We start from the raw sequence: 11,656 nt of genomic DNA on the forward strand, positions 1-11,656 counted from the left end.
TCAAGCCTCCCCTCGAAGGGGAGGATGCATTCCTGCTGTAAGTTACGTCACAACTCCCTGAAGAGAGAAATCACCCCTTGATAAGCAAGGGTGGGTTGGGCTCTTACACACTCCGAGGTTTACTCTCCGAGGTGCTGTGCCAATATGTCTCTCTTCCAGGGAAACGACGTCGAAGTGACAGGAGAAATAGCAGGGCTTTCTGCTCATATGGCAGACGCCGAGGAAACTGTTTTCCTGTATGAAGATCAGACCTTGGCACCCCCGATGAGTCTGGTTGAGGCTGCCGGGGTCTGGTCAACTTTAAGGGGGACTCTTCGAGAGACCCCCAGACCCGTTGGGGGTCCTATACGCTCCTTTACCAAAATGGGCGGGAGTAGCTCGAGCCAGGTTACTTCTACCCGGGAGTCAGTAACCGAAACCAGAGGTTTGGCCAGTCGCATGGCCCGGCTGAATCTGATTGACCTTGATGGGGAACGGATGTCTGACTTAAAACTGCGTGATCCAAGAAATTGGATCAATATCATGGGAATCCAAGCTGGGAGGAGGCCTATTAGAGAGCCCTACCACCCTATGGGATGGCATGATAAAACGCGTTTTGAGGATATGTCCGAACTAATATCACGCGTCACCAATCTTCTCCTTGGGGATGGATGGGGTTCTACGTTCCCGACCAGAGTCTCCATCTACCAGGTCGTCCGACCTGACCAGAGCATGACCGGATGGCAGAACATGCTGTGGGCCTGCATCGACGAGATCCAGAGTCACAACTGGATCTGTGACACAACTAGGTCACAACTGGAACTGTTCCGCGAGGGTGCCGTGCTAGGCCCATGTGCTGAACCTGACAAGAAGCGCTTCACTGGGATCCGAGTTACAAGGACCTACCGCAGTGAGAGGGGAGCTGGAGATCCAGAGGTCAGAGGGGGTGTTGAGAGCGAGGCTCAAGCCATCAATGTGACCCCTATACCCCGAGCTCCTGTAAGGCCCCCGCCAAAGGCATCTGCAGTGTCGGCCGGCAAGAAGAGAAGAGAGAAGCTGAAACACAACCGTGCTGCGTGGGCGCCAGCCACTGGGTGGCCCGCAGACAGCGAGCAATGGAGCAATTGGAATCCACCATACAACGCTGTCCCTACAACAGGGGGGGGTCCACCGACGTACCCCCACCCATATGCACCGAGGGGACCTCACCAAGGACCCTACCCCAGCCCTCATCCTAACACAGGATTCTATGGGGCGCCCCCTGCCCAATATCAACCCGATCCAAGAGGCCAGCAAGGTCCCTACTATTAGAGATCATTAAAACATGTAAGACAAATGCTTAGCTAGTATTAGCCATAGCTTTAAAATGTTTTTGCTTAGAAAACTTCCCACACACGATTTCTCACCAGCTGCATGTGTAAACTGATAACAGGCCAGACAAGCCAAGGTCACGCACTGTCTGCTTGGAACCAGTGAGACGTGACAGGAAGTATCTACGTGCCTCGAGGGTGAGAGTTGGGCAGGAAGGGAGGGGCGGAGGGTGCTATGTAATGACAGTGTGCTGCCACAGGGGTTGATGTATTTAACCGATCGCCCAGGGATGGGCACACTCTTCCTGGACTTTTTGCATCTAGAGACATCTGTTGTCATATACAGCTAATAGCCACCTCGTGGCCTCTTCTCTTTTCAATACTTTACTACTCTATATTTGTAACTCACTTCTTAATAAATACTTTTTATTGAACTTCATTTTGTGCGACGACTGCCTCCCCTGCTTCATTAGCCGAGAAAGATATCCTGGGTTTTTGTCCTTTTCCTGTATTTCTGTGGTAAGATTGGTAACACAAATTACTACATTAAGAATAGGAGCCAGCCTGTGTTTGAGAGTTTCTCTCTAACTGACACAGGTTGGGACAGGCCCTGCCCACGGCCTTAGGTTTCATTCTCACGATATTTCCCCAGTGGAGATATCTATCTGATGCTTATTACTAAGTAAGGTGATTGGTGTTAAGTTTCTCAACGAGTGGCTCTCACTTATATCCTCATAAAAGCAGGATAAAGAGCGCTGCTCACGAGAGATAACTTGGCACTGACTGCTTGGTGATAAGGCCAGAGCCAAGAGTGAAATTAGGTCTGTTACAGTTGATACCAAAGCACACGCAGATACAACAGCAGTTGTGTCCCGTAGCTGCTGGTGAAAGACGCCAAAGCAATAGTATTGGTCTCCGATCACTGAGTGTTTTTAAATCTAATTCTAGATTTGTGCCTGAGTTCTGAGCAATGCAGTCTTGTCATTGTCGGAAGCCACTTGTAATCTACCGAGAATAGATCCTCTAGGTTGAACTCAAGAGACGGAGTTTATCCATTCTAGATAAAGCGATAAATAGGAGTAAGGTTAAAATTCCGGTAACCGGAGAGACTATAGCAAATCTCGAAGGGGTTCCGGTGGGGAGTCTGGGTCTAGTTGACCCAGGGTCTGATTCCCTCAACAAAGAAGAATCTGAAAATGTCAATGAGCACTGGCACTGACTCTGCATATGGAGGTTTGATACTTCATGCAGACGTTAGGTGGCTCAGTGAACTTCCTGTTGATTTTGCTATTTTTATTAAAAAGAAAACCCAGACTGGATTCGCAGATCCGGATCCGGATCTTCAAATAGTAAAATCAGCAGGAAGTTAACATTTGTATTTAAAAAAAAAAACAGTACTGGGTTTGGTGATGTTCTACTGTCTGAATCAGCTTTGTTCGTGTTCGTTTATGTGCTTAAAGAGTGACTTTGAGAGCTGTTTTACGGTACAATGTAAGTCAATGAGGAGCAAATTTAGAATGATCAATTTCTAATCAATCGAGCAATTATTTTTGATTTCTTGTCCACATTTGGAGTTACATCATGGCAAGGTAACTACACAACCCAAACCTCTAACAAAGTGGTCTTGCCCTTTAAGCTGCATGCGTGCCTACTTGAAAATAATAAAATCCAAGTTTAGAACTCGTATGACTGACTCACATCTTAATGACTGCCTCAGACTGGCATTCACAATAGCTGAAATCCAAACCCGAAAATCTCGGCCACTCGCTCACTCCCACTCGGTCACTCCGACTCCAAACCGGATGTGCTCAGGGTCCAATTATTCAGTTGCTTCTTGGAGGAGGCGAGTGGAGTCGAGTGGAGGAGCCGAGGAGGCTCTCTACTTCCGCATTTAGCGAGTGTACATCAAGTGTAGGCTCGACCACTCTCCACAGCTCCTCCGCGGCAGACTTCCGCATCACGTGTACACGTTTTTTTTTGTTTTTTCCCTTCTCCCGTGACGTATACATGGTCCTCCTCCACATGTGGCCACACAAACAATGCTTGAAACACGAAACCATGCCGAAACACCGGCTGCCCCCCCCCCCTTCGCCCCCGCCGAACACTCGTTGCGCATCTCACTCACACACACACACACACACACACACACACACACACACACACACACACACACACACACACACAGTGTAAATTAACAGAAAAGACGCAACAAGCCACTGGCTTTATGGCGTTGTATGATATAAAGCATAATACAATTATATACATTGTAATATATTGTGCACACTTATTCTGTCTCCAAAGCTGATAGTTCATTTCTCTCCTTGCATGTCTCAATTTAGTGCATGGACTACTATAAATTACTGTGACAAAGATTATGTTTAAAATAATGTATTGTATTTATATATAGACTGAATATAGGGGAGGACACTTTACGCTTTAACTATAGCCGTACTCATTCAATTCTGAACCGATTCTTAAAAATGTTAATTCTCTATTAGCTGTGAAGGGTCTTCTTTCATGTCTATCAGTCATGATTTATTTCGCTATCAAACAATATCAAGCAAAATCACAAAATCGTCTGAGTTTTTTTTTTTTTTTTTTCGTCCCAGAAGTGGGGGGGATATCACCCAAACTCTCAAAACCCCGGACATTTGAAGGGTTTTATAAAACCCCCCAGACAGCCCCCCAAAAGAGGATATGTGCGGGTAAAAGAGGACGTATGGCCACCCTGCATGAATGATGTAATTCAGAGTCAGATATACTCTGTAATATACGGTGGCTGTTATAAGCAGCAGTGCCGTGCGGGACTGCTGCGGGGGTGGGGGGTCTGGGGACTGTACGAGCAAAAAGAGGGACGGGTCAGGATTTAATTCATAAATGTAAGTTTGCTCATCCTGGCGCTTCGTTCACTATTACAGGAATAAATGGCTTTGAACAAAATGTTATAAGATAACAATGTGGCCATCCACATTGATGAATTGTCAATTCTTATATTCTGTATTATTCTATACCTGCATATTATTCTATGCAATGCATGTATATTTTCATCCACGGCTCTGGTCCAGCTGTTTGAGACGTCATAAGTGATCGCGGAATTTTCCGTCGCTTTGAAATGACGCTAAGTGCAGTCCGATCCTTTGACGGCAACCGCTCGACCACTCCGTCCTCGCAAATAATCCTCGGCTCCTCGCAGGGGCGGGGCTTAGGCGCGAGTGGAGGAAGCGAGGACAGTGAGCGAGTGACCGAGCTTTGGGGAATGGAATTTGGCTTAAGTATCAACCAGATTTCAAAAGGCTTGCAGATAATGTGCAGTCACAGAAGTCTCATTAAAGCTGGGCTGATCCTGAGAGTATTGTATCCCAAATGGAAAGAAAAAATATGAACCTATATTGCCACATATATGTTCAACATATATGCCACATATATGAAATTGGACCCCTACATATATGTCTCTCAACATATATGCACATATATATATATCCATATATGCACATATATGCGCATATGAATGCTGCATGTATGCCCATATATGTAGGGGTCCAATTTCATATATGCATTATATATATGCTAAATATAGGTCATATATGTTTATTTACACATATATGTTAAATATAGGTCATATATGTCTATTTACACATATACAGTATGTTAAGGATATGTATACCTACATAAATACAAATAAGCATACCTACATGAATTAAATAAAACACAACATCTGGAAGTTATTAAACATTTATTCAAAATCTCAATTAAACATAATCACAACAGAAAATAATTGGTTGATCTTAGACAGGAATAATAATTTCAATTATCTGCCTTTCGGCGATGCCTGAGCTCTGTCAACTTGCTGTTGATGGCTTGACTCAGCTGGCCTTTAGTTGCGTGCGGCCACTTCTTCATTGTTGCCTCTGCAAAGAGACCAAAAGGACATGAGACGACAGTGGAAAAATGCCTCGAGTCTATCTTCTAAAGACTCCAAGCATATAAGTCTTGCTACACCACCTGATTTAGTGTACATGAGTTTCCTTGTGAGTTTATCGGCTGATAGCCCAAAGCCTTTATTCAAACAGTATCTATTTTATTAGTTTATTCGGTTTTTTTCATAAACTATTCAACAATTATTTTGAATTGTCTGAAAAGTGAGTGCATTTATGAGTCCAAGACACCTTCTATATTTACAATTATTGGTTAGAATTATGTAATAATAATAATAATAATAATAATAATAATAGAATTATGTAAGTTTGTCTTGTCGAATGATCTCATGGTATGTTTGACATCACATGAACTTCACTTGTACGAACAACAGATTATCAGCACAGGTTGTTTACCAGAAAGAGCAATAAGATATGCTTCGCAATCAAGCAAATAAATTAAAGGCATGAATGAAAATGAATGTTTTGCACATAACTTACACTCAAAGCCAATCGAAGTCCATTTTTGATTGATTGATTGAATATTTTATTAGGCAAAAAATGTAAAACAGCACAGTTACATTTAAAAATACTTTGTCTAACAGGTCCGTTCATAAAAGTCCTTGCGGACTTGTTTCCAATGAGGGCCTTGGTATTCAATTCATATACATATATAGTGGCACCACAGTTCGAATATCATTACAAAAAAATAAAAACAGCCAAAAAAAAAAATCACTATGTACAACAAAAAAATTTAAAGAGGGGGAAAAAGATATGTACAAGAACAGGGGGGGGGGGGGGGTCTGCTGTCTAACGGGAAAATGGTACTACCTCCTCCTTTGGCCACCTGAAAGGTGATTTTTTTAAGGCTCTTTTAAATGAGCCCAGCGAACTGCATTTTTTGAGGGATGGAGTTAGACTATTCCAATCCTGGGTGGCAGTGCTGTAGAAGGAGAATAAAAGTTTGTTTTATGGGTGGGTGGTACCAAATTGTTGTTAACGCTCCCTCTGGTATTGTGACTGTGGGTGTCGCTAACCTTTTGGAGGTATTTACTCAGATATCCGGGAATAGGGGGCATATCGGGCAAATTTGCATTTACAATTTTGAAGGCCAGTCCCATTTTTTGTTGTTTAACCCTGTCTTCCACCCTGAGCCAGCCTAGGCTGGCAAAATGGGTGGGAGAAAGGTGGGTCATGGGCCCCAATCCGAGGAGTAGCCGAATCAGTTTGTTTTGGGAGGTTTGAAGCTTAGTCTTCAGTGACACTGAGGTGTTGGAGTACCAGGAGGTGCAAGCATAGTCAAAAAGTGGTTGAATCAGGGCCCCAGAGAGGGTCCTGAGGGCCTGAGGGTTGACAAAAGAGGAAACTCTGCCCATAAATTTGGTTCTCTGGTTAACTCTTTTGACCACCTTTGTAGCCATGCTTTCACCTGTCAGGTATTTGTCAAGGATACAACCCAAATAGGTAATCTCTTCTTTGCTAGAGATAATTGTGCCATCGACTTTGACCTTGAAATCATTTACATCCATCTGTCTGAGGGAATGTTTGGTCCCAAAGAGAATGGATTCAGTTTTTCCAAGATGTAGTGACAGTTTGTTATCGGTAAGCCAAGTACGGATTTTTGAGAGTTCGGAGCTGAGCGCCTCCTCAACTTGCAACTTGTCCTCTCCCGAGATCAGGAGTGCCGAGTCATCAGCGAACAGGAACAATTTGCAGTTACAGGCAGCATTCATGTCGTTAATGTATAGAAGAAACAGTAACGGCCCTAGAATGCTACCCTGAGGAACCCCACAGCTCACCGGGAGGGATGAGGACATGGTTCCGTTGATGTCAACCACTTGTTCTCTTCCCTCCAGGTAAGATCTCATCCAGTTTAGTGATGTGCAGTCAAAACCAATCGCCCTCAGCTTATCAAGTAAAATTGAATGGTTTACAGTGTCGAACGCTTTTTGGAGGTCCAACATGACTATGCCGCAGTATTTGCCCACGTCTACCTCACGTTTGATGTAGTCGGTCAGATACAGTAGGCATGTGTCAGTGGAATGGGAGGTTCTGAAGCCCGATTGGAATTCAAACAACAGTTTATGCTCGCTGAGGTAGCTGTTGATTTGTTCTTGAATTAATCGCTCTACAACCTTTGAGATGGAACAAAGGATGGAAACAGGCCTATAGTTGCCAGGTTCTAATTTGCTTCCTTTTTTATGCAGAGGGATTACTCTCGCCAACTTGAAATCCTGTGGGACGTGACACTGGGTGATGGATAGGTTTGTGATTTGGGCTACTATGGGGGCAATAGCAGTAGCTGCGTCTCTGAGGAATCTGGTGGGGATATTGTCAAGGCCGGTGGCCTTGTTTGGCTGGAGGGCGAGTAGTTTTTTCCGCACATCATCAGCATTTACTGGTTTGAATGAAAAGGAGTCTTTTTTAGCCCCTAGTTTCAATCGCTTCAGGAGGGAGGAGACAGGAGGATAGACCCACTTTTCTGGCTGAGCAGCTTTGTCGTGTTGGTGCCACCGCCAATGGGTTGATCCCAACGAAACATCTGAAATCACAAATCACATATGGAAAAGGTGCACTCATAGCTGCTCTACAAGAGAGCACATTTTTCGAGTTACATATGATGGTTCTACTTCAAGCAGAAAGTTACCTTTGAATGAATTCCAGTGTGTAACTGGCGTGCTCCTGTGCACCAGAGTGAAGTTGTAATAACTGGAAAAGCTGCCAGTCCAGCCAGGAAGTTGATCTGTGGAGCCACAACAACCGGACCCTCAATGCTCAGCATCCATTTTGTAGCTGTGAGAACTTCACCTAAACATAATTAGACATATATGGTTTGCATGTTAACAGTGTCCGTCTGTTGCTTTCCACATAACAATAGATTGTTAAACTAAAACATGACCTCCATATAGTCTCCGTATTTGCAATGCTTTAAAACAGATTAGAAAAAACAGTTTACACTACCTAAGACAATTAGACGAGTCGGGAAGCTTCATTATCCTTTCAACAACTGCTGCTGTCGCCAACACCTAAAAGACAGAAAAACAAATAAAAAATGCGTAGTCATTGACCCCAGCTCAACAGTTGAGGGTAACAGCTTGGTGTAAAAGAGTGGCATAATTTTTTGTACAAGCTATTAATTGTATTTGCATACATAGTATTAAGAATTATAAAGGAGGAAAATGTCAAACAACAAAAAAGAAAAGTATCAAACGAAAGTAAAAGGTATCCAAACATGTAATAACAAAATAAAGACATCCTCAGACTCTATTGCAAGTAGTGACATCACGTAGCAGCAGATGTTTTTCTCACCTGAAAATCGTCTTCGCACTTCTTCGTGTCCAGTCTTTGCACTGGTGATCAGTGCTCATTGCCAGCCAGGTGTTTCTTTCAGCATCTGTGATAGTAGAAATAGACATAGATATTATTTGTGCGTCAGTAATTTAAAATGTAATGTTAACTCATCAGATTGCTCATAATTTGCGCCACCGTGCCCCCTTCTCATCATTCAGTTCTTCTGATGAATTTGGCAAAGTGTTTCACAATGCAGAACTGATTAATGATTAATGTTGTACAAATCAGTGGTTCTCAAGCATGTTCATGTCAAGGACCCCCTAATTAGTAGCCTATGTACTTGGCTAAGGACTCAAGATTTGAGTTACAAAAGTGTTTCAGAAATATTCCACACAGTTTGTTTACAGTGTTTTTTAGTTTTTTAATAGCTGATCTACAAGCTCACAACGCATCACCATGCGCTGCACTGTGAGCTTGTAGATCTGCTATTTTCAAATAGGCATTTTATAGGGTTTAAGTGGTTAAACTGATTTTGATGCTATATAACCTCATTCACCTGGGGACCACCTGGAAACCCCCCAATGACTGATAAACATTACCTGCTTTTGTTAGCTACTGTCTGCAAAACAAAACTAAGTAAAAAAAACGGATTACCAAATCTGTCAGCTGATTTGATTTTGTTTTATCCATTGGTACTATTTGTACTCTCTTTCTCTTAATTAAATGATTGTACTTTGTACTGTAGGTTTCAAACAAAATTCATAGATATGATAATAATTAATTACAGTCAAAACAAATGAGGCCAACATTAGCTTTCACTGTTGTGGAGTGATTTATACCTGAAATAAACACTGATATGCACCACATGGAGATTAATATGCTAATGCCATGTCTAAGACTGTGTTACACGCCCCAAAAACCTTATCTACAAGCTCACAATGTGTCGCTGTGAGCTTGTAGATCAGTGATTTTTGGGCGTGCAACAGTGTCTTACGACGAAACATAATTTAAGCTTTAGACCCGAGCGAATCACTATCATGACAGTCATGAGGAAACTTCAACCTGGTTTTTGCACTTTCTCCATTTACGGCCCTACATCTACATAAACGTTCATATTTCAAATATAAAGTGCTTATCTCATGGCCACGGATGTTACAATTCACTTCGGGTGGGTGTAAGTATCCGTATATTCCGGATTGTTCATAAAAAAGCATTTAATCCGATCGGTGGCCATTGTGTCATAGACTTATAATGTATCAGAGTGCAGTACACCTCCCAACCGATAGGGTCACGTAGTTGAACGCATGAGGAAATACGGAGAAAATGGCCACCGATCGAATTAGAATGCTTTTTATTGAACAATACAGACACTACGGGTATTTCTGAGTGCCCGAGTAGACTTGTAACATCCATGGCCATGGAGTAAGCACTTTATATTTAAAATCTGAACGTTTATGTAGATGTACAGGTTCTAAATGGAGAACATGCAAAAAACAGGTGTAAGTTCAGCCATGACGCTCGTGACGGACGAGCGTCGTGTGATCCATGTTCTAATACACTGATATAACTGCACATTTACGATACTAACAAGTTGGATGACATTTGAATTCCATAAACGAATTAAACGTACCTGTTATCTAGTAGAGTAGAAGCATGGAAGCAACCGGTTTGTAAATAAATGTTCGCTCAGCAGACAGACGTTAGTTCCTCTGTTTCAAAATGAATAGGCTCCGCCTTCAGATGCATGACGTAATGTGTCATTGTAGTGGTTCTCAACCTGTGGGGTCGGGACCCCGAGGGGGGTCCCAACATGATTTTGGGGGGGTCCCCAGATGACAGTGAAGTAACAATTTAAGTAACTTTTTTAATACCTAAAAAAAAAGTAAAAATAAAAGAAAGCAAAGAAAAAGCCCATTACTGCATCAAAAGTAATCAACAAAGTATACTAAAAAAACTGGTCAAACGTTGGCCAAATTGTCCAATAATAATATAAGAAAGAGGCAAAAATAACCCACCAGAGTCGTTGTTGTGAGCTTGTAGATCGGCTATTTTCACAATATAGATCTGTGGAACGGAGTGAAACTAAATGCATCAACTCCTACGTGCATATTGGTTGGGGCGGGGGTCCCCAGTTCAAATTATTTTGGGGGATCTCGGCCTGAAAAGGTTGAGAACCACTGCTGTAAGTAACGGGCATTGCATGGGATATCTGCACACCTCAATGTAAAATTGGCTATTTTGTCCAAAATGTTAAAAAAAAATGTAATGTTTGGAAAAAAATGTTAAGTAAAATAAAGTATTATATATATAAATTATTATAAGTAGTATGATTAGAAAATTCTTAAACATTTGACAATCAAGGTCTAATATTTCTATAATTGCTACAAATTGCTACAAAACCTGTATAGCAGTCATTTTGGGGCATAAACAAGAAGTTGAAGGATAAAATTAATAATGCTAATAATAACTGATAATGATGATTATGTTCACATCAAGTAAAACATTTTAAATTGTTGTGCCTTTTGTTTATAAACCCTGTAGCACTTTGTGATTTCCAAAAATGTAAAGTGCGTTAAAAATAAAATGCTAAAAAAAAATATTATTATCATTATTATTATTGTTATGTATACTCTACATTACTGTAAAACTATGTTCAACAGTTAGAATATAACCTGACTGTAATTTAGAGAAAAGAGAAAATGTGTAGAGAAAAGAGAGAAATAACTCAAATGCAGTGGAAAACAGAAAGGTCTTTAGTTGTGTTTTAAAATTAATAAGAGTAGCAGCAGACCTAATTAAACAATATTGTCTTTATACTACTTTATCTTCCACAATCCACAAACCACAATCTACATTGAATGGAAATACGTAGATATAGAACTTTGGATATTACCTTGCAATTAAAAAAGTGAGCTATATATAGGCATTATTATGACATATGCAAAAAGTCAGATATATACTAGCTATATATGTAGGCATATATGTAGGCATTTATGACATATATGCAAAAATATGAACCTGATTGTGGCATATATGTGGACATATATGTTGATATATAGGGAATATATGTCTCATATATGAGCTATATATGAGACATATATTCCCTATATATCAACATATATGCACATATATGAACCTGAATATGGCATATATGAGGCATAT

The 11,656-nt window shown here is 41.4% G+C and overlaps 1 long non-coding RNA gene across 1 annotated transcript; it reads right to left on the reverse strand.

Moving 5' to 3' along the window:
- Positions 1-7,645: 7,645 nt before the first annotated feature.
- On the reverse strand, positions 7,646-10,370 carry LOC308080405. The gene is made up of 5 exons (XR_013932703.1): positions 10,125-10,370; positions 8,513-8,597; positions 8,165-8,229; positions 7,851-8,011; positions 7,646-7,745 (listed from the first exon to the last, which is right to left on the reverse strand). It is a non-coding gene; the product is annotated as an uncharacterized lncRNA (long non-coding RNA).
- Between the last annotated feature and the right edge of the window lie 1,286 nt (positions 10,371-11,656).

Source organism: Gymnoscopelus braueri (genome assembly GCF_963280865.1).
Source record: "Gymnoscopelus braueri genome assembly, chromosome: 24".
In the NCBI taxonomy this organism is placed as follows: domain Eukaryota; kingdom Metazoa; phylum Chordata; class Actinopteri; order Myctophiformes; family Myctophidae; genus Gymnoscopelus; species Gymnoscopelus braueri.